The sequence below is a fragment of the Dipodomys merriami genome, unplaced genomic scaffold, assembly GCF_024711535.1.
Source record: "Dipodomys merriami isolate MVZ:Mamm:240054 unplaced genomic scaffold, mDipMer1.0.p SCAF_4, whole genome shotgun sequence".
NCBI lineage: Eukaryota > Metazoa > Chordata > Mammalia > Rodentia > Heteromyidae > Dipodomys > Dipodomys merriami.
The window spans coordinates 59,531,138-59,554,292 of record NW_027205603.1 but is presented as its reverse complement, the minus strand read 5'-3'; the positions used below and the strand labels follow the sequence as shown (position 1 = coordinate 59,554,292).

Here is a 23,155-nt window from a genome sequence, read left to right as displayed (position 1 = left end):
AGTTCAAGGTCTCAATTATAGTGTGTACCAAGTGTTCATTTACAGTAAAAAAGCTGTGTGTGCTACTCTCAACATTTATGAGGCAAACAAGGAAGAGAACCATCTGTGTGCCATGAGCCCTCTGGTAATACACCAAGAACCTTAAACTTTGCACAGACTGCAATTTTAGCATTGAAATGTGTCACTTGGCATTAATAGGTTTTAAAAACTTCTCTAAAAATTTTATTTAATAGAGAAGAAGTCAGTTTTCTCCCCATCACCTGCAAATAAATTGCTTCTTGTTTTGGCTGTAATTAATTTATTGTCATAATGGATTGTAATTTGATATTGTAATTTGAAATCGTCTTGTGTTTTCTAGTCATGTGAACAGCAGCAGGGATGAGACTTGTGAACAAGGAATATTTTATTTTACAAAATCTTTAGCCAATAAAAGTTTTTTCTAATTCCATGGTTTGACATTATTTGAAGAGTGGTATGGAGAAATTGCAAAGACCAGAATTCTTATTTTAAAGGATGTGGCTTTCAATGAATGCTAATTTTCTCTTTTCAGAAGTACTCATTATTCATAATTTACTTGTTTGGAATTATTTCTTAAGCTTTTAGACCTTTCAGAGAAGAATGGCTTTTTTTTTCTAATTCTTATGACAAATAGTTAAGTAATTTAGACTTAGAAGTTCTAAGGATTTTACTATGATAAACCAAAGTTTATCATTCTTGTAAAATAAAATATTAGTTTTCCTTTCATTTAAGAAAATTAATCTGTTCCTTGCCTGTCTTCCTTTCCCATCTTAGATTCTATCTATCCATCATCTGTCTGTCCATTTATCCATCTTCTATCATCTATCTATATATCTATCTATGTCCTCAGTAAAAACTTGCCTCTTCTTTTCTCTGTTACCTCTTGTTTGTCTCTACCACATCAGGGTCTGTGAGCTCCAGTGTGAGGGCTTAAGAAAAGCACTTTATCTTCTATAGCTTCTTGCTTCAGGTTTTAATGATAAGGAATCCTGTTATACTAGGTTCTCAAAATTTTTGCTGATCAGCAGAATAATATACCTATTTATCTTGTCCGGTCCAACCTTCCACCCCTTTAAGCTTCTGATACTGAAGAGGTTGATTAGATTATTGAACTGTTGATAAGATTTCTGTTAGAATCATTGAAGTTACTGGACAGTGACTATGTGACATGTCACACTTTTCTTTATGCAGGAAATATAAAGATATAGTTTGGGTACATGGTAACCTATATAAAAGAGGACAGGGAATAATAGAGAAACAGGAGAGAAAGAGAAGATAAGAAAAGGGAGAAGGGGAAGATCAAAACAGGAGAAAGCTATGGGAATGCAAGTCTCTTTCGATCACATTCATGAAGCAGAATTGCCCATTCCATGTCTGCCACAATCTGCCTGCATCCCCGCACATGCATGTGCACCCCTGTTTATTGACCCCTGATAGCATTATTGCTGTTAGTACTTGCTGTGTAACAGTCAGGACCAAAGGTCTAGCTTGTGGTTTTGAGAAATTTTCTCCCAGGTGAAAAGCTGTTGCCTACATTTCATAAACCCCTGTGTCTCAGAATAGAGGAGTACCTTTGATCTCTTTTGACATTTATGTGGAGTTAGAAAGTTACTGCACTCTTTGGGACCTTCGTTTCCTCAGTTAGTAGAAGCAGGAGTTTGACCTTGAAGCTTAAGGAACTCTTAGTTATGTGGTTCTCTGAAATTCCATTTTAAGCATGGGATGAGATTGCCAGGCAGGATCAAAATGCCATAGTTTTCCATTTTTTCCAGTACTCTACTCCTCTGGTTCAAATTTATTAAATTGAACTGATTTTTCCCTCTAAGAAACCGTGTCTGTGAGCACACACATATGTACATATAGATTTATATCTATATCTACACATACACATCTATATACATATAAACACACATATAAATATATAAATATACACATATGTAGATGTTGATTTATACTTATAGATGTAAATCTAAATATATATATATATTTATCTATTCTCCAGTATATTGGAACTTTATCAATAATGCTTTAAATGAAGAATTTAAGTGTTGTCTACATTGTAAAGAGAAAAAAAGTCTGCACTGTGACTCTCTGGACTGGCAGTCATGTTTTGTTTTGAAATGTTGGGGATTGAACCCAAGACCTCATAAATGTTAGGCAAACATGCTATCATTTGAGCTATGCCCACAGACCTTTTGTTTATAATTTGTAGGGTTTTTTTGCTCACCTTTTAAGGTGCTAAAAAATTATCTTTCAGTGGTTGTTCAAAGGAGTTGCCATTTAACAAAACAATTCATGAATACAATGCCTTTGGCCTAATGTGACCCCTTTTGACTATATTTTGTTTTTGAGACAGGGTTTGGCTAACTTTGCCTGGGCTTGCTTTCAGTTTGTAATCCAGCTGCCTCTACTTTCCAAGTAGCTGGAGTTATAGGCATGTACTTGCTTCCATGCCAAGGTAGTCACATTCTTTTATTGAGATGAGTTTAGTATAAGTAGAAGATATATGCTTATTTTTAGTCTCAGTTGGGAAATGAGAAGAATGGTACTTATTACCCAGCAGGAAACATCTGTCCATTTGGTAGCATAATACATACATGCTTCCAGGGATGATATTTGATATTACACTTAGACCTCCCCTTGGGGACCTAAGACATCACCCTAGAGGAAGAATTCTCATGCTTAATATAAGTTGGCCAAACCATGGCCACTAAATGGTACAGGAAAGCACAATTTTGTACAATAGTGGGGTTGGCTTTGTCTTTAAAAAATGTTTGCTAAGAATACAGATTGGCAGAATAATCATTCTTAGATTGTTTTCTTTTTTGAAGCCTCCAGAATGAATGAATAAAAGCATGACATTAAAATAGCTTGGGAGGCTAACACCAACACCTCCTCCTCCTCTTCCTCTTCCTCCTCCCCCCCCCCACCGCCTCCTCCTTTATTTCTTCTTTGTTTTTTTTTTTTTTTTTTTTTTTTTTTTTTTTTGTTGTTGTTGTTAACGTTATAGAGCACTGTCAGGAAAGGCCAGGGTGAGTAAGCAAAAGGGGTTACTAGGGGAATCAGAAGGGTCCAAGGTGTAGGAAGGAGAGCTATTGGCTTCTTCTGGCTCAGGGATTCCCTACACCTACTTGCACAAGCAACCAAAGAGAGGCAAAGAGAGAGAAGGGGTGGGGGAAAGAGAGAGAGAGAGAGAGAGAGAGAGACAGACAGACAGACAGACAGACAGACAGACAGACAGACAGACAGACAGACAGAGACAGAGACAGAGACAGCGACAGAGACACAGAGACAGACAGAGACAGAGACAGAGAGACAGAGAGACAGAGAGAGGAGAGACAGAGAGAGGAGAGAAGGAGAGGGAGAGGGGGGAGAGAGAGAGAGAGGGGGAGGAGAGAAGAGAGAGGGAGAGGGAGGGAGGGAGGAGGGAAATTCAGTGAGAATCCTTGGCAGAATGGTACTCTTTTTATTTCTCAGTTGGGGTAGAATGTTCTTGTTTTATAGTTACTTGTCCTTTTCAACTCTGAGAAAGAAGATAGTTTCTCCTCCTTCAGCTACATGATCTGTATTTTGTTTTTTCTTCATTCCAAGGAGAAAAGAAAAGCAAAACCTTATGCTTGTTTCTCTGAAAAGTTTTGTAAATTCAGAAAAGTAAGGATATGGCTGAATACTTCAGTATGTAGAGTTGTACAACCTGCCTTACGTCCTATCCAGCAATTAGAGTTGCTTGGTTGTCTGCAGCCTGGGCACCAGTGGGTTGTGGCCGTGGCTCATACTGGCACAGAAAGAAGAGTGTGGTGTGTCTGAGAAAGGAGGGAATAATCCTTCATCTCTGGTTATGCCCCATCACTCTGGACTCAGTGAAAGGGAAAATCTCAGCAGAGTTCCTTGGAAGGCAGGCTTTGCAAATTTGCAGAATAAGTCTGGTGTGTGACCTAAAAAATTATTTTGTTGTTTTATTTTTTATATTTTTATATTTTTATTATAATGGTGATGAACAAGAGGGCTAGTTACATATGTAAGGTAAGGAGTACATTTCTTTTTAAACAGTTACCTCCTCCCTCATTTTTTCCCTCTTACCCCTCCCTACTTCCTTCCCTCCCTCCAACATTTCCTACATAGTGTCAAAGGAGTATCATTGTTGCATTGTGTCCTGCTGTTTCTGTGATTCCATTTACCTTCCATGGATCAGATAAATTTCTATACAGGACAAACGGTACAGAAAACTAACACAGAAGAAAAAATAGAAATAGCTGCATGCAGGGCATGATAAGAACCTTTTTTCCTCAATTTTTGGAGTTCATGCTGCAATGCCTCATTATATATGGTCCTATGCACTTATCAGTTGGGCTATTGAGATCCCCTGCTAAGAATATCATCGACATATCCGACTTAACCCCATTGTGTATATGCACTGTAAGGTATATTAAATAGGTAGGTTTCATTAGGTAGCCGATGAAGAGAACACAATGTGCTATTCAGGCAGGAGAAGTCCCTCCTACAGTCAGACGGGAAGCACGTGACCATTGGTGGCCCAGGCTATGACCTAGCAGGAGGGGAAGGTGACTACTTCCAGGTCGGCCAGTTACCTAGGTAACAGATACTGGGTGGAGACTTAGCCAAGAGGTAGGGAGGTGTCCCTGTACAGACCTTACATTCCAGCCTTTTGATAATTGTGAAAAAGGGTGAAGATTCTCTCTGGCTACTTCCTGCTGGCAAGGGGCGTCGACAGTAGGGGTAAAAGGCTGAGGTGTGGTCCCCTCTGGGAGAAGCCAGCAGACAGCAGCTGTCACTTGGTAGGCATGAGTCCTTAGATGATGTCTGGAGGAGGCAAATCTCTTGGATGAAGTCTGAAGTCTCATGAGGCATTGAGGGGCTGGAAAAAAAAATACTAGCGAGTGAATAAATGGCAAGAGGAAGGACTTGGGGCTGAAAACGTTGGTTAAAATATCCCTAGCTACTTATGATATCTGGCAACTAGGTAGAGGAGAAGTCAGGTAACAAAGGCAAGAATGTAAATTCCTGTCCAGTTAAAAGGTAGACAGGTATGGACAGTAGATGGGCAGGCTTCTTACTTCTATTAACCTCCCAGCTCTGGTTAATTTTGAAAGGGCAGGCACAAAGTAACAGATGTGACATCATCTCTTACTCCTCTCCATGGTCCCTTCTTCCTTAGACTGGCTGAGTCTAGGTGCTGGTTGCTGGGATGGCTTGTCCCAGTTGGTACTCATGGAGGTGAGGTTTGTTTTATTTTGGGTCCGGTCATGGGCCTGAACTCTGAGCCTGGGCACTGCCCCTCAGCTCTTCAGCTCAAGGCTAGCGCTCTACTACTTGAGCCACAGCACCACTTCCGGCTTTTTTTTGCTTATGGGTGCTGAGGAATTGAACTCAGGGCCTCAGGCATGCAAGGCAAGCGCTCTACCACTGAGCCATCTTCCCAGCCCCACTCATGGAGGTTTGAACTCAAGGCCTGGGTACTGTCCCTGAGTACTTCTGCTCAGGGCTAGTGCTCTACCACTTTGAGTTACTGTACCACTTCCAATGTTTGCTGCTCTTTGCAGGTTAGTTGGGAGATGGAGTCTTAGGGATTTTTCGGCCTGGGCTGGCTTTGAACTGCAATCTTTGCCACAAAAACCCTTTATTATTTCCAACTAAAGCAAAAAGGAGATCAAGTAGCATAAGTAGAGCTTACCTGCTCCTTATCAAGAATTGACCAAATATTCTGCAATGACAAGACTCATTAAATGTTATGAGAATCTTAGCACAGATATGCCCAATATTTTAGCACATAGTCAGTACTAGAATACACAACACCAAACAAAAAGGCAAAACTCAAAACCTAAAATTTTTGACAATAAGGTTTAGACATCTTTGATAACAAAGCACATCAGGTGGTTGAGCCTCAGTTTCCAGGGCCAGAGTAGAGAAGTGATGTGGACATGGATGTGAAGATCAGCAATGGTATTGGTGAAAAGTCTCACGTGGTGTCTCAAGGCAGAAAAGGAATCTGTTCGCAGAAAAGGGGTGGTTAGGAAATTCTAACATTTCCAACTCAAAAACCCTATCCGAGTCACGGTACCATGTGTAAGGTATATTAAATAGGTAGTGTTCATTAGGTAGCCAATGCAGAGAACACCTCGTGCTATTCAGGCAGGAGAAGTTTATTTACCGAACTGCTGCCCCTGCCGTGCATGGTGGAGAGGCATGGCTGAAAAAGGGGTATTTTGTTATTTTAAAGGTGACATACAGAGGGAGTACAATTACATGTCAGGTAATGAATACATTTACATTTCCTTTTGTATAGTTACTTCCCTTCTCTCACTCTCTTCCAGTCCCTCCCTCCCATCTCCACCCATGAGTTGTATAGTTCATTTTCATCAATATCCAGTGGGTGCCACTGCTGCACTTTTTTTACACTTTTTTGCTCAAGTTCTGTACCCTCTCCACCACCTTCCTGAAGATATATATGTGAATATACATACATAAATAAATAAAGACAAAATCATCAAAAATTTTTTTACAAAAAGATCTCTTGTTTCCATATCTTGGAGTTTGTATTTGTATGTGTGCATATATATATATATATATATATGAAAGATACAAAATATATTATTACTAGACATATTTAATTAATATATAAAGTAATATATGTAATTATATATCAATTAATTTATCAATATATTAATTATGATATATTATTGATATGTATTTTATATATTATATGAGATTATATACTCTATAGAAGCATGTAGGGATTGCACCTTTGTGTTTCTCTCCTAAGCGTATCCTCTTTTGGTCTCATTGTGTGTGTCTGGAATGCTGGATAATTTTTACTCTTTTATTCTTTCTAATTGTCCTGTAAAAATCCTGCTGTGTATAGGTACCACATTTTTTTGGATCTACTCATCTGGGCATCTGGGTTGTTTTCTTATCTTGGCTATTGTGAATAGTGCAGCAATGAACATGGTGGTGTGAATGTCTTTATCATATCCTGCTCATGATGTTCAGGGTAGATGTGCAGGAGTGGTATGACTGGGTTGTAAGGAAGATCTATGTTTACCTTCTTTTTCTCATCAATTAAAATTTTTATTGTGAAAATACTGTACAGAGGGGTTACAATTACATGGGTAAGATAATGAGTACATTTCTTATCAAGCATTGTAGCCTCCTCCTTTGTTTCCTCTTCCCATCCCTTCCCATCCTCCCCCCTCCCCCGTCTCCCCACCCAATTCTCCTCCTCCCCACCCACCAAAGTTGTAAAGTTCGTTTATTCACATAACGACTTGTACATCTCATTGTTGCAATGGATCCACCTGTATCCCTATTTAAACGATTTGTTTTTTCCCTTCCCCTCCACAAATTATACCAACCTCAAATACAGTGAAAGCAGGGGTTATACCATGGGGGAGGGACATACAAAGCAACGAAGAAATAATCTTATAAATGTGTTAGAAACAATCACCTGAAAGAAAAAAAACATTTGAATACATATCTTAGGGTTCATTTCCCTAACATCAACTTATCTGACCTTTTCTGCTTGACTCAGACATAAACTAGTTATTGCAAATAAGGGAAACCATGGGACCTAAGTTTCTTTGGGCCTGGCTTACTTCACTTAATATAATTTTTTCCAAGTCTTTCCATTTCCTAACAAATGGGGCAATGGCATTCTTTCTGATGGAGGCATAGAAATCCATTGTGTATATATACCACATTTTCTTGATCCATTCATCTACTGAGGGGCATCTGGGTTGGTTCCATATCTTAGTTATGGTAAATAATGCCGCAATAAACATAGTTGTGCTGGTAGCTTTAGTATGGTCTTGTTTGTGATCATTTGGGTAAATGCCCAAAAGTGGGATTGCTGGGTCATAGGGGAACTCTATGTGGAGTCTTTTGAGGAACCTCTATACTACTTTCCAAAGTGGTTGAACAAGTTTACACTTCCAGCAACAATTCAGTAAGGTTCCCTTCTGTCCACATCCCCTCCAGCATCTGTTGTTATTAGAGTTCTTGATTATAACCATTCTAACTGGCGTGAGGTGGAATCTCAATATTGTTTTGATTTGCATTTCTTTTATGGCTAGAGAGGATGAGCATTTCTTCATGTGTCTATTGGCCATTCTTATTTCCTCTTCAGAGAAGTTTCTCTTTAAGTCTTTAGCCTACTTATTTATCAGGCAGTTGTTTCCTTGAGGATTTGTTGTTGGGGGATTTAATTTTTTGAGTTCCAAGTATATTTTAGATATGAGACCCTTGTCCATTATATGGCTAGTGAAGATCTTCTCCTAATCCATGGGCTTTCTATTGATCTTGCTAGTTATGTCCTTTGCCATGCAGAAGCTCTGCAACTTCATGCAATCCCATTTGTCCAACCTTTCTTTGATTTGTTGTGTTTCTGGGTCTCTATTAAGAAAATTTCGGCCTGTGCCAAGGAGACCTAAGGTTTCTCCTATTCCTTCCTGTAATGTTTTCATGGTATCTGCTTTGACTTCGAGGTCTTTGATCCATTTGGAGTTGATTCTGATGCAGGGTGATAAATAAGCATCTAGCTTTAGTTTTCTACACGTGTTAAACCAATTTTGCCAGCATCATTTGCTGAAGAGGCTGTCTTTCATCCATTCTAATTTTTTTTAGCTCCCTTATTGAACATTAGGTCGCTATAGGTCTGTGGGTTCATATCTGGGTTTCTCCAAAGCTTTTTTTTTTTTTTTTTTAGCATGAATGGATCTTGTATTTGTCGAAGGCTGTTTTTCTGCATCTATTGAGATGATCATATGGTTCTTGTCTTTGGCTCTGTTGATGTGGTGAATTACACTTACTGATTTATATATGTTAAGCCTGCCTCGATGCTGTGGGATAAAGCCTACTTAACCATAATGTATGATTTTTATATTAGTTTCTGGATTTTGCTGGGTAGTATTTTGTTGAAGAGCTTTGCATCTGTGTTCATCAGAGAAATTGGTCTACAGTTCTCTTTTTTTTGTCATTAGATCCTACGTGGTGTGGGATGAGAGTGATACTAGCTTCATATGGCATGTGACTTTTACCTCATAATGTCCCCAAGCACCTGAAGCATGGGTTTAGGTTTCATAGTCAGGTGGATTGACAATGAATTCTGTGTTTGGAGTTGTGATCTAAATTTCTAAGCACTTCCAGCTGACTCTGCAGGGCAAATACTTTCCAGTACCATGAGGATTATCCACCAAAAATGCATTCAACCTGCTGCCCACTAGGAGCCAAAGCAGAAGAAGATAATGAAGGATCACTCAGTAGCAGTAGGAAAGGTGTCTGCATAGTCCACTACTTTCATCCTGGATAGTATTGGTACCACAATCCAACTTTGATGGTGAGATCTGATATTGATATGAGTCTTTTGAAAACTACTCTAGCAAGCAGTTTTAAATAGTAGAACTTGAAGACTATTTAATTTTGTGTTGGACTATATTCTAGTGAGCCTGAATAGATGAGTTGGCTGCAAAATGTCCCATTAGATAATAAAATAATCTTTTTTCTTAAAGAAATAATTTCTATGTATTTGTTATCTAGGTGTTGAAGAATGTTTCCAGAAGAATCCATGTTAGTTATTGTCTAATTGATACGGAGCTGCTCCTCAAGGTAGTAATTGCCGTAGTTGCTCCTTGAGGCCACTCTCTGAACAACTGTGTGACATTAGCATAAACAAAGATGCTACGACAGGTTGCCATGGACCAAGGTTATCAAAAGATTTATCAAATGGTTTGAAGGAAATTAAGTAGTTGGTGGGTGAAGACATTGGTACCATTTGCGATTACAGTCTGTTTTGTCAAGAGCCCATTTCCCATCCATTTTGATCCTTTTTGGTATTTCAGTAAAGGCTCTGAAGGACCATTAAAAGCCAAGGATCAATACAGAGATCATGTAACTTGGCCCATAAATGGTGTCTGTCTATAAAATCAGAGGCTGACAATAGAGTAATAAATGTTGCAGGCTTCAAATTATTTTTAACCATTTTCTCTAATAGGAGAAATAGAGTGTAGTAATGGTCCATAATAGAAAAGCTAGCTCTCAGGCACTTGTACTCTTCCTGTGGGTTATTGAGAAATCAAGGTAGGCAGCTGTGGAAGAGCAAACTGGTATAGATTTTTGAAAGGATATTTGAGGGCTTTCAGGTGGTAATGAAGGGTAGAAAGCTGTTTCCCCTCCTCCCCCAACATCAGGCTATTCATCTATTTTAGTAGAAATTATATTGTGACTAAAGTCAATGAGTTTTCATAGATTGGTACCTGTAATTTAGAATAGAATTTTACTATCTAGTTCCACATAAATGTTATTTTAATAAAATCAAACAAGTAGAAGCGTGGTTTGTTCTAGAGAAAGTTCTAGGATGCTTAAAGCATTGGGGAAGTATAACAGAGTTCTAAAAGTAAGAAAAAGTGACAATTATCAAGTCCATTTGGTGATAGAAGCATGCAGGTTCTGAGATTTGTGTTCTATGGGTCAGAGAAAGATAACTTGATGAATGAATGAGAGGCAGAAGGGATGGAGAAAGAACACTGACATGTTGTAAAGAGACACGAGGCACGATTTCACCATGAGCTACCACTCCAGTGAGAGCTGCAGTGGAACTTGCCACAGACTCTGCTAAAGTCTCCTAGGGAGTGAGCCAGGAAGGCAGGAGGGAAGACAGGGATTTGGGGCTGAATCATTCTTTGCTTGCCTGGCAATGAGATACAGAGCAGAGGTACTATAGCACAAATTGGCAGTTCTATTGCTAAGTACAATAGCATTGCCTGGATGTTAGTAAGTTGATGCCTTACATAGAACAAAAAGTTAAGGGCAGTTAAAAAGCAATTGAATACGGACAGAGAGGCTCTTTGTGGGTTTCATCGTCTCTTACATTCTGCACTGTGTGAGCAGAATAGATTGAAGACTAAACTCAGGGTTTATTAGAATGGTCAAGTTTCTAAGATGATTGATCAGTGAAAAGCCCTTTATATCAAGATTGGGTTCCTGGCTGGGAAAGCATGGCACCCTGAGACTTGAGATGGGGTTATTTGATTTGGTGTGCCAAAGGTTTTGGATCCCAAGGTCCCATTGAACACTTGTTTGCAGAAGTTTCCCAGTCATTCCTATAAAGAGTGCAGATAGGGACACAAGTGTTTTTTTTTCTTACTATTGTTTCTAACGTATTTATAATGTACCATGTGATCTTTTTGTTTCTTCCCCTATGGTATAGCCCCTATTTTCACTATATTTGATGTCGGTGCCCTGCATCTTGTATATACACTTCTCTAATTTGGGGAGGGGAATGGAAAAAACAAAATGCTTAAATAGGGATACAAGTTGTCCCATTGTAACAATGAGATGTACAAGACACTATGTTGAAAACTGAACTTTGCAATTTAGGTGGGGAGAGGGGAGTGCAGTTGTGGAGGTGGGAGGGAAGGGATTGTAGGGGAAAAACAAAGGAGGAGGTAACAATGCTTGATAGGAAATGTACTCATGACCTTGCTCATGTACTCATGTAACTGTAACCCCTCTGTACAGTATTTTTTACAATAAAAACATATTAAAATATATATCAGAAAAAAGGAGTGTGCACTCTTTAGCCATTAGGATAAATCTATACTATATTGAAACTCCATCTCACTCTAGACAAAATGGCTCTCAGTAGGAAAACAACAATAACAACAATAATTTCTTGGAAGGATGGAGGTAAGGAAATGGAACCTTTATACATTGTTGATGGAGATTTGTTTTAAAAAAATAAAGTTAGCACTACTGTATGATCCTTCTATACCATTCCTGGGTATATGCCCAAAGGAATCTAAGTCAGCATACAAACCTGCATGTCCATGTTTATTGTAGCACTATTCACAGTAGCTAAATTACAGAATCAGCCTCTGTGTCCCCCAACTGATGAATGGACACAGAAAATGTACTATACATTTATTCAACTACAAAGAAGAACAAAATCATGCCACTTGCAGGAAAATGGACGGAACCAGAGACCACATTAAGTTAAATAAGCCACTCAGAAAACAAATATTGCATGCTTTCTCTCATTTAAAGAATCTGGATTTTTTTTGTTTGTTTTAAGTCTGAAAGTCACAGGAGGCCCATTTGGGAAGAAGAAGGGGACTAACGGTAGAGTGAGCAAGATAGGGTAATACGAGGTGAATATAACTAAAAATACATTATGTATTTGTATGAAAATGTCATAGTAAGTATAAGTATTTTATAAGCTAAAGAGAAAGGAAGACAAGAGAACATTCTCCCTAGGTAGGAACAAAACTGTGGAAACATCCTTCTCACAAGGCAGTAGGTCTCCCCATTATGATCTGGCCTCCTCTTTTGCTGACAACCAGATTCATAAATACTGGGTCTGATAAAGAAAGGAAAGGAATGGGGGAGCATCCAGGAGTCCACATTTGAGGCTGTTTAATGAAGTGCTCTGAAATATCATGCTGGATAAGAGTGACTTTGTTAACTTTGGGATATTATTTAAAGTCATGGGATCTAATACTCTAGCAAAAACCTTGTATGCCTGCTGGAAGCAATGTCCCCACAGTTGGAATGCCTGAATTACTGTGGCAATGAAGTGAGAAGAGACTAAAAGGCTCATGGTAGCTCATGTTCTGGAGTAGTAGGGCTGGAAAGCCCATTTGATAGCTCTAGGATAGATCTAGTTTATCTGTAGCAAGCAGAGATGAGCTAGATCTTAACATCACTAAGAAGTTCAGTAAGTAAGACTGGAAAGATAAACTCACAATGGCTACAATTTCTGCTGAAAACAGCTTGGTAAACTGACATGGAACCTTTGCAACCACTTTCCCAGAATGGTCAAATTTATTCACAGGAAGATATGCAACTCCTAGTTAGCCTGCTCCAGCTTCCTCACGTCAACAATTACTTGATGCCCTTCCTCACTTTTTTTTTTATGGTCCTGGGGGTTGAACTCAGGCTCTGGGCATGTCTCTGTGATCCAGATTAATGTTCTACCACTTGAGCCACAGCACCACTTCTGGTATTTTCTGAGTAATGTATTGGAAATAAGAGACTGATGGATTTTCCCACCCTGATTGGCTTCAAATAGCAACCCTCAGATCTCATCCTCCCGAGTAGCTAGGATTACAGGCCTGAGCCACCAGTGCCCAGTCCTGCCTTACTTTTTACTATGAAAATCTTCACTCTCTTGCCTGCCATTGCTTTATGCTAAACACAAGTGATCGTGAATGACTGTCTTATAGCAAGTTCTGAATACGCAGCTTTTATATGTTGTCATTTGGGTAGTTGTCACCTTTTCCACCTAACTCTTTCCATGGGCAAAGGCTGATGGAAGGAGAGGCTGTCATAGCCCTTCCTGATACTAATGAGGATTATGGAGTACCAGAACTATAAGGGCCAGGTGGTGGCACTTAGCTGCCTGAAGCCAGGAGGTTGCAAATTTTGGGAAAACTGCCAGGTTGAGTGGCAGCCAAAGAAGCTAAGTCTACAGAGGGCTGTGGAGAGATAGTTAATAGAATATAAATTACATTGCTGAGGGCAAAATAGAAAATGAATCAGAGAAAGCATTGCTCAGTATATTGCATACATTTAATCAAAGAAAGCAATCATAGAAGAATAGGAAGCAGAAGGGGGTCACCCCAGTAAAACATCACAATCTCCTTTCTAGTTCTTGGACCTGAGCCAGTTGTAGCTCCAGAACCGAGTGCCTAAACAGGTTCTAGCTGCCAGTGGGAAAAATATACCATCACCATGGCGCGTATGTAAGGTAAAAATTCCTTCAGCCCTTCCACGAAAGAACCTATGGAAGTTATGTGGATGACTATACAATGGATGCACTAAACTCTCTAGGTTGTGTTGAGGTCTTACTGGATGGTCTTTTTTCCTAACAGTGTAATTGCAGTTGACACACTTGGAAATTGGGATTTAACCCATGAAGTCAGAGTTCATTAGGAGGTCCAAGAGAAAGCCTTTAAAATGGTTTGCCTACATTCCTAATTCAGATAGTAAATAAAAAGCAGTATCGTAAAATGGAGGGAAGGGGACTGTTAAGGACCTCAAGGTTGTAGGAGTGCAGTATGGCTGGACTGTTACATCCAGATAAAACAAGAGAGGTATAAGTTGAATTATTATACTGATAACATCATGTTGGTCAGGCAGAATGCGCAAGGAGAAGCATGTTAGTACACCTTATTTAAGAAACCTTAGCACTAGTCCAAAGGGTAGTAGATAAATTCCCTGATGATATAAAGATCTGTGACAGAGGCAAAGACTACACAAGGACCAAACTCTATGACTTCTCATGTAAGCAAAATGTCATTAGTTATTGTCAGTGCTGGACTGTACAACCTACCAGCAAATAAGTATCAGAAGAAGACCCAGATATTTCTTAAAATAGCTGAGACCATCCAGGTACTTGAGGCAAATTGAGTTCACTGAGGTCTTCTTGTCCTGGAAGTTCTGGCAATTTGTTTTCATAGAAACAAATCACTATTCCAGATGTGAATTTCCCTACGGAGACTTAGCCAGCACTACTTGCAGCTGGAGCTTCCCTGATTCATAGCATTTGTACAATGAAGGAAGTGGAGGAGTGAGCCCTAGTGGGACCTACTGGTCCCGTTGCATCCTGTACCATATAGTACCTAACAGTGCATCAGAAGATACCACTATTGAAGATGTCACTAAACGCCACCTTGGAGGCAATACTCTGCAAGCATGGGACCTTGGACAGAAATGTAAGAGACATTCTTAGGTTGCTGTTTCACTCTATACTGAAATTCTCAAGGGAAAAATCCCATACATTATTCTTTTGGAATATGGCTTGTAAAATATGATAAAGTATACACATCAAAATTGAACAATCTCTTCATGTCTAATGATATACATCACTGGATAACAAGAAAGCTAAGAAAAGTGTCTAGAATCCTTGCCCTCATGAGCAAACAAAACTGTCCTCCATGCCAGCTGATCCCTCAGACACTTCTCTTGTGACTGTTGCAGCAAAGATTGGATGGCAACATGAACAGTTCAAATTAGCATGGGAACAACATTAAAAATGATGATATGTTTTTGGAATTTCAGAATCAGAAGTACTCAAAACCATAAATATTATATTTGCCAATGTTAAGGTTCTATTGAAATGAATTGTGATTGCAAATTACTGTGATTAAATGCTGGCCTTTTATATTGCACAGCTTCTCCTAGAGTTAGAGGAATCTTAGCTCAGGTCTCCTGTGTATTTCATTTGGAAGAATTGTTTTTCATTACTGCCTTCAGGTATCTTGTAATATTATGTATTTTTGAGGACAAAATGAAAGTATGTATTGCAAATAAGAGTGGGTTGGGACAATGTCTTCACATATCAGTATAATTTGATGTCACATCATATGTCTGTGAAGTAAGCTTTACCTGTCTTACTAGGGAACTGAAACACTTACTGTGTAATAAGTCCTATCTCTAGTATTCATTTGGCTCCTAAAATGGTAAGAAACACATTTTTACTTTCAAAATGATTGTCTTATTTTAAACCCAGCTGTGTGTGAATTATTATTAATCCCTAACCCAGAAAGATTTATCTTCACATAATAGGTTATTTGGCTGGAAATAGACAAAATCAATATAAGATGGTTTTTCAAAAGAGAGAATAACTATATTTGTAAAGGGATCTGGATGACTGTGATACTGCAAAGAAACAGAAAGGCTATCTAAGGAAAATGATACATTAACTACCCAAGTTAGTATCCAAAAATTGTCAACAGGCCTAACTCCCATTTTAGTTTAGTTTTTTTTTTTTTTTTTTGGGTCTGGTCATGGGGCCTGAACTCTGGGCCTGGGCGCTGTTGCTCAGCTCTTCAGCTCAAGGCTAATGCTCTTGCACTTGAGCCACAGTGCCACTTCCGGCTTTTTTTTTCTTTATGTGGTGCTGAGGAATCGAACCCAGGGCCTCAGGCATGCAAGGCAAGCGCTCTACCACGGAGCCACCTTCCCAGCCCCTCCCATTTTAGTTTATAGGTTCTTTTGAACAATTATGTTATGTTATATATTTAAGTTCCTTAACATTTCCCAATTGTGTTATTAATGTGACATCAATGAAGCAAGCACTCACAAATGTATTTTCACACAAGGAACTAAAACATGCCCCAAAGAGTGAGATTTTCTTTTCTAGTGGGATTCACTGTCATTTTGGAATGGAACTCAATTACTTCAGAATCCAATGGGATGTAAAACATGCTCTATGTAATGCTTGTTGTCAGATGCTATCAAGGAACCAAATACCTTAGCTTTTCTTTTTTTTTTTTTTTAAGGTCATAAACCTTTTCTTTGGAAGAAAGGAGAAGGAAGAGGGAGATAATGGTAGATGATGTCAATGGTGGTAAAAGAGGTAAAGTATATTCCCAAACAAGTCATCAACTATAGTGTGTTTCAAGATGGAGAGATGAGTTTCTTTTTCAGAATTTCTATCTTGAACTTAAAGAGAAACTTCTCTGAAGAAGAAAGAAGGATGGCCAATAGACACATGAAGAAATGTTCAACATCCCTAGCCATAAAAGAAATGCAAATCAAAACAACATTGAGATATCACCTCACCCCAGTTAGAACGGCAAAAATCAAGAACTCTAACAACAACAGATGCTGGAGGGGATGTGGACAGAAAGGAACCTTACTTCATTGTTGGTGGGAATGTAAACTTGTTCAACCACTTTGGAAAGCAGTATGGAGGTTCCTCAAAAGACTTCACATAGAACTCCCCTATGACCCAGCAATCCCACTTTTGGGCATTTACCCAAATGTTTACAAACAAGACCACACTAAAGCTAACAGCACAACTATGTTTATTGCAGCATTATTTACCATAGCTAAGATATGGAACCAACCCAGATGCCCCTCAGTAGATGAATGGATCAAGAAAATGTGGTATATATACACAATGGATTTCTATGCCTCCATCAGAAAGAATGCCATTGCCCCATTTGTTAGGAAATGGAAAAACTTGGAAAAAATTATATTAAGTGAAGTAAGCCAGGCCCAAAGAAACATAGGTCCCATGGTTTCCCTTATTTGCAATATCTAGTATATGTATGAGTCAAGCGGAAAAGGTCAGATAATGTGATGTCAGGAAAATGAACCCTTAGATATGTATTTTAATGTTTTTTTTTCTTTCAAGCATGTGTTTCTAATGCATTTTTTTAAATTGTATTTTATTTTATTTGAAAACATACTGTACAGAGGGGCTACAATTACATGGGCAGGATAATGCATGCATTTCTTACCAAGCATTGCAGCCTCCTCCTTTGTTTACCCTTCACTTCCCTTCCCCGCCTCCCCCCTCCCCCCACCCAATTTTACCCCCCTCCCCCCACCCAATTATACCCCCCTCCCCCCACACACCGACATTGTAAAGCTGGTTTTGACATGACATTTTGTACTTCTCATTGTTGCAACAGGTCCACCTGAATCCTTAAACGACTTGTTTGTCCCCATCTCCTCCACATGTTATACTGACATCAAATATAGTGAAAGCAGGGGTTACACTGTGGGGGAGGGACATACAAAGCAACAAAGAAATAATCTTATAAATGCGTTAGAAACATATGCATGAAAGAAACGAAAACATTAAAATACATATTTAAGGGTTCATTTTCCTAACATCACATTATCTGACCTTTTCCGCTTGACTCATACCTATACTAGATATTGCAAATAAGGGAAACCATGGGACCTATGCTTCTTTGGGCCTGGCTTACTTCACTTAATATAATTTTTTCCAAACCTTTCCATTTCCTAACAAATGGGGAAATGTCATTCTTTCTGATGGAGGCATAGAATTCCATTGTGTATATATACCACATTTTCTTGATCCATTCATCTACTGAGGGGCATCTGGGTTGGTTCCATGTCTTAGCTATGGTAAATAATGCTGCAATAAACATAGTTGTGCTGGTAGCTTTAGTGTGGTCTTGTTTGTAAACATTTGGGTAAATGCCCAAAAGTGGGATTGCTGGATCATAGGGGAGATCTATGTGAAGTCTTTTGAGGAACCTCCATACTGCTTTCCAAAGTGGTTGAACAAGTTTACATTCCCACCAACAATGAAGTAAGGTTCCTTTCTGTCCACATCCCCTCCAGCATCTGTTGTTGTTAGAGTTCTTGATTTTTGCTGTTCTAACTGGAGTGAGGTGATATCTCAATGTTGTTTTGATTTGCATTTCTTTTATGGCTAGGGATGTTGAACATTTCTTCATGTGTCTATTGGCCATCCTTCTTTCTTCTTCAGAGAAGCTTCTCTTTAAGTCTTTCGCCCACTTATTTATTGGGCAGTTGTTTCTTTGAGGATTTGTTGTTGGGTGGTTTAATTTTTTGAGTTCCAAGTATATTTTAGATATGAGACCCTTGTCCGTTGTATGGCTAGTAAAGATCTTCTCCCAATCGGTGGGCTTTCTATTGATCTTGCCAGCTATGTCATTTGCCCTGCAGAAGCTCTGCAATCTTATGCAATCCCATTTGTCCAACCTTTCTTTGATTTGTTGTGCTTCCGGGTCTCTATTCAGAAAATTTCGACCTGAGCCAAGGAGACCTAGGGTTTCTCCTATTCCATCCTGTAATGTTTTCAGAGTGTCTGCTTTGACTTCGAGGTCTTTGATCCATTTGGAGTTGATTCTGGTGCAGGGTGATATATAAGGATCTAGCTTTAGTTTTCTACATGTAGTTAACCAATTTTGCCAGCACCATTTACTGAAGAGGCTGTCTTTCTTCCATTCTATTGTTTTAGCTTCCTTATCAAAGATTAGATGGCTATAGGTCTGTAGGTTCATTTCTGGGTTTTCAATTCTATTCCATTGGTCCTGAGGTCTGTTCTTATGCCAATACCAAGCTGTTTTGATTACTATGGCTTTATAGTAGAGTTTGAAATTTGGTATTGATATTCCTCCAGCAGTGTTCTTTCCATTGAGGAGCGTTTTTGCTATTCGGGGTCTTTTATTGTTCCATATGAATTTTTGGATTGCCTCCTCTATTTCCTTGAAGAATGAGGGTGGAATTTTGATAGGTATCGTGTTGAATTTGTAGATAGCCTTGGGAAGTATTGCCATTTTCACGATGTTAATCTTGCCAATCCAGGAGCATGGGAGGTTTTGCCATTTTTTAAGTTCTGTGTTGATTTCCTTTTTCAAGATTTTAAAGTTTTCATCATAGAGGTCCTTCACTTCTTTGGTTAAGTTAATTCCTAGGTATTTTATTTTTGTGGGGCTATTACAAATGGAGTTGCTTTCCTAATTTCAGCCACACTTTTCTCATTGTTGGCATATAGAAAAGCCATTGATTTTTGGGGGTTAATTTTATAACCTGCTACTTTGCCAAAGTTTTGAATCAGCTTGAGTAATTTGGGAGTGGAGTCTATGGGATTCTTTAAATACAAGATCATGTCATCTGCAAAGAGGGAGAGTTTTATTTCTTCTTTCCCTATTTGGATCCCCTTTATGTCTGCATCTTGTCTTATTGCTGTAGCTAGGCATTCTAATACTAGATTGAAGAGAAGTGGAGAGAGTGGGCATCCTTGTCTGGTTCCTGAGTTAAGAGGAAATGGCTTTAGTTTTTCACCATTGAGTATAATGCTGGCTGTAGGTTTGTCATATACAGCCTTTATTGTATTGAGGAATGTTCCATGGATTCCTAATTTTTCCAGAACCTTCATCATAAAGGGGTGTTGGATCTTGTCAAATGCTTTTTCTGCATCTATTGAGATAACCATGTGGTTCTTATTCTTGCTCCTGTTGATGTGATGAATAATATTAATTGATTTGCGTATATTGAACCAGCTTTGCATCCCTGAAATGAATCCTCTTTGATCATGGTGTATGATTTTTTGGATGAATTGTTGAAGTCGATTGGCCAAAATTTTGTTGAGAAGTTTTGCATCAATGTTCATCAAAGAAATGGGTCTATAGTTCTCTTTCTTTGATGAGTCCCTGCCTGGTTTTGGGATGAGGGTTATGATGGCTTCATAGAATGTGTTCGGTAGTGAGCTTTCTCTTTCAATTTCATTGAAGAGTTGGAGGAGTATTGGTGTGAGCTCTGCTTTGAAGGCCTTGTAAAATTCCGCTGTAAAACCATCTGGTCCTGGACTTTTCTTAGCTGGGAGGTCTCTTATTGCTGTTTCTATTTCAATGCTTGATATGGGCCTGTTAAGCTGGTTTAACTCATCTTGGTTTAGTTTTGGCATGTCAATATTTGCTAGGAAAAGGTCCATTTCTGTCAAGTTCTCAAACTTATTAGCATAAAGTTTTGAGAAGTATTCCCTTATAATGTTCTGAATCTTGGTTGTTTCCGTGGTGATGTTTCCATTCTCATCTCTGAGTTTATTAATTTGGGTGTGTTCTCTCCTTTTTCTGATAAGGTTTGCTAAGGGTCTGTCAATTTTGTTAAGTTTTTCGAAGAACCAACTCTTTGTTTTGTTGATTCTTTCTATAGTTTTTTTGGATTCTAATTCATTTAATTCTGATTTAATTTTGATTATTTCTTTCCGTCTACTGGATTGGGGTTTATCTTGCTGCTCTTTTTCAAGGAGGTTTAGATGTGTCATTAAATTGTTAGTTTCCGATCTCTCCAATTTGTTGATGTAGGAGCTCAGAGCTATAAACTTGCCTCTGAGTACTGCCTTTGCTGTGTCCCAGAGGAGCTGGTAATTTCTGTGTTCATTTTTGTTGAATAGCATGAACATTTGAATTTCCTTTCTAATCTCTTTCATGACCCACTCATGATTCAGCAGTGTGTTGTTCAGCCTCCATGTGATACCGGACTTTCTTTGGTGGCTTTTGGTGTTGAGTTCTAATTTTATTCCCTTGTGGTCAGAGAGAATGCAAGGTATAACTTCAATGTTTCTGAATTTAGAAAAGTTTGCTTTGTGGCCTAAAATGTGATCTATTTTAGAAAACGTTCCATGTGCTGCTGAGAAGAACGTGTATTCTGATGCTGCTGGGTGAAATGTTCGGTAAATGTCTGTTAAGTCTAGTTGATCTATGCAGCTGTTTAGATCTGCGGTTTCTCTGTTGAGTTTTTGCCGAGTTGATCTATCTAGTGGGGAGAGTGGTGTGTTAAAATCCCCAACAATTAATGTCTTTGGATCTATATGGGATTTGAGGGAAAGTAGTGTTTCTTTGATAAATTTGGGTGCTCCATTGTTTGGCGAATAGATATTTAGAATTGTAATATCCTCCTGAAGGAGAGATCCTTTAATTAGTATGTAGCGACCTTCTTTATCTCTTCTCACGAATTTTAATTTGAAGTCTATTTTATCTGATATTAGGATTGCAACTCCCGCCTGTTTATGAGGGCCGTTTGCTTGGTAGATTTTGTTCCAGCCTTTAACCTTGAAAATATGTTTGTTTTTATGGGCAAGATGTGACTCCTGCAGGCAGCAGATAGAAGGGTCTTGTTTTTTAATCCAATTAGACAGTCTATGTCGCTTAATTGGAGAGTTCAGTCCGTTAACGTTAAGAGATAGGACTGAGAGGTATTTAGGAGTTCCTGCCATGTTATCCACCTTCTTGGGGGCTGTGAAAGCTGGGTTCTTCCTAAGGTTCTTGGATTCTCAGTTTGGTTGCAGTTTCTTGGCCTTTGTTGCGTTCTTGTTGGTTTTCTATGTGTAGGACATCTTTAAGAATCTTTTGTAGGGCTGGTTTGGTGGAGATGTATTGTTTCAATTTTTCTTTGCTATGGAAGGTTTTTATTTGGCCTTCAGTTATGAAGGAGAGTTTAGCTGGGTACAGTATTCTTGGTTGATAGTTGTTTGTTTTTAGGGCATGGCATACGTCATTCCAGGCTCTTCTTGCTTTGATTGTCTCTGCTGAGAAATCTGAGGTAATTCTAATTGGTTTTCCTTTATAGGTGATTAACCTTTTCTCCTTGACAGCTTTAAGGATCTTTTCCTTGGTCTGGGTTGATCCTGTGTGGATTATAATGTGACGGTGGGATGTCCTATTCTGGTCTGGTCTATTTGGGGTTCTAAAAGCTTCTTGTATCTGAATAGGCCTATCTTTTTGTATGTTTGGGAAGTTCTCTGCTAGGATCCTGTTAAACAAATTTCCTAGACCATTAACTTCTGTTTCTAGGTGCTCCTCTACACCCATTATCCTTAGATTGGGCCTTCTGATGGTGTCTTCCAGGTGTTGGATAGACCTATCATATTTCTTGGACTTGTCTTGGGTGGTTGTATGTTCTTTCTCTATAATATCTAGGCTGTCTTCAATCCCTGAGATTCGATCTTCTGCATGGTCTGACCTGCTGTCAAGACTCTCTACTTTGTTTTTTATCTCTTTTCCTTCTAATTGGTCAGCTTTGATGGCTTCAAGTTCTTTGTTGAAGCTCTGTTTTAGGTCTTGTATGAATTTCTTTACTTCCTTAATTTGGTGTTCAGTGTTTGTTCTCAAATCACTTAGTTGATTGGTTATGGTTTCTTTGGACTCCCATTCCTTCTGTTGGGTTCCATTCAGCATTCCCTTTGTGGTCTCCCTGACTTCCTTCAGCTCTTTGTTAATGGATTCCATGAATGCCTTTAGTGATCTTTGTGTATTCTCTACCTGGTCTCTTAATTCGTGAATTACTCTTTGATTAGTTTCCTCCCTTCTGTGGGATTCCTGCAGTTCTCTTTGAGTGTTCTCTGCCTGCTCACGCCATTCCTCCCTTTCTCTTTGAGTATTCTCAAGTTGTTCACGCAAATCCTGTATCAGTTTTTGAGAAGCTTCCTCACGCTTATGATATTCCTGTATAAACTTCTGGGATGCCTCTTCTCTCTCCCTATCACGCTCATACAGAGTCCTTTGTACATTGTCAAACTTCTCATTTATCATGTTTGCTATTAGTGTTTGTAGAGCTATTTGGGAACTCTCCTCTGGATTATTCTTTATCTGTTCTAATCCCTGATTATCAAGGTTGGGAATTGAGATACCCGAATTTGCCATTTTTCTTGTGTTTTTCCGGCTTACTCGGCCCATTTGAGATAAAGATTGCACCAGTTTTGTGCTAGAACACTATCTTAAGGCAACCATCAACCAAAGTTTGCATTTATACAGTCAATAGTCTACAGATACAATCTAGTTCAACAGATACATCTATTCAACATCAAACGACTATATGTTAAAGGACTTCGAACCGC

At 38.9% G+C, this 23,155-nt stretch overlaps 1 long non-coding RNA gene across 1 annotated transcript in view; it reads left to right on the top strand.

Moving 5' to 3' along the window:
* Positions 1-16,309: 16,309 nt before the first annotated feature.
* Positions 16,310-23,155, top strand: part of LOC138806288 (uncharacterized) — a 31,298-nt gene continuing 24,452 nt past the window's right edge. The window contains exon 1 of the long non-coding RNA XR_011365766.1: positions 16,310-16,387. This is a non-coding gene — a long non-coding RNA (uncharacterized lncRNA). The remainder of the gene's footprint in view (positions 16,388-23,155) is intronic.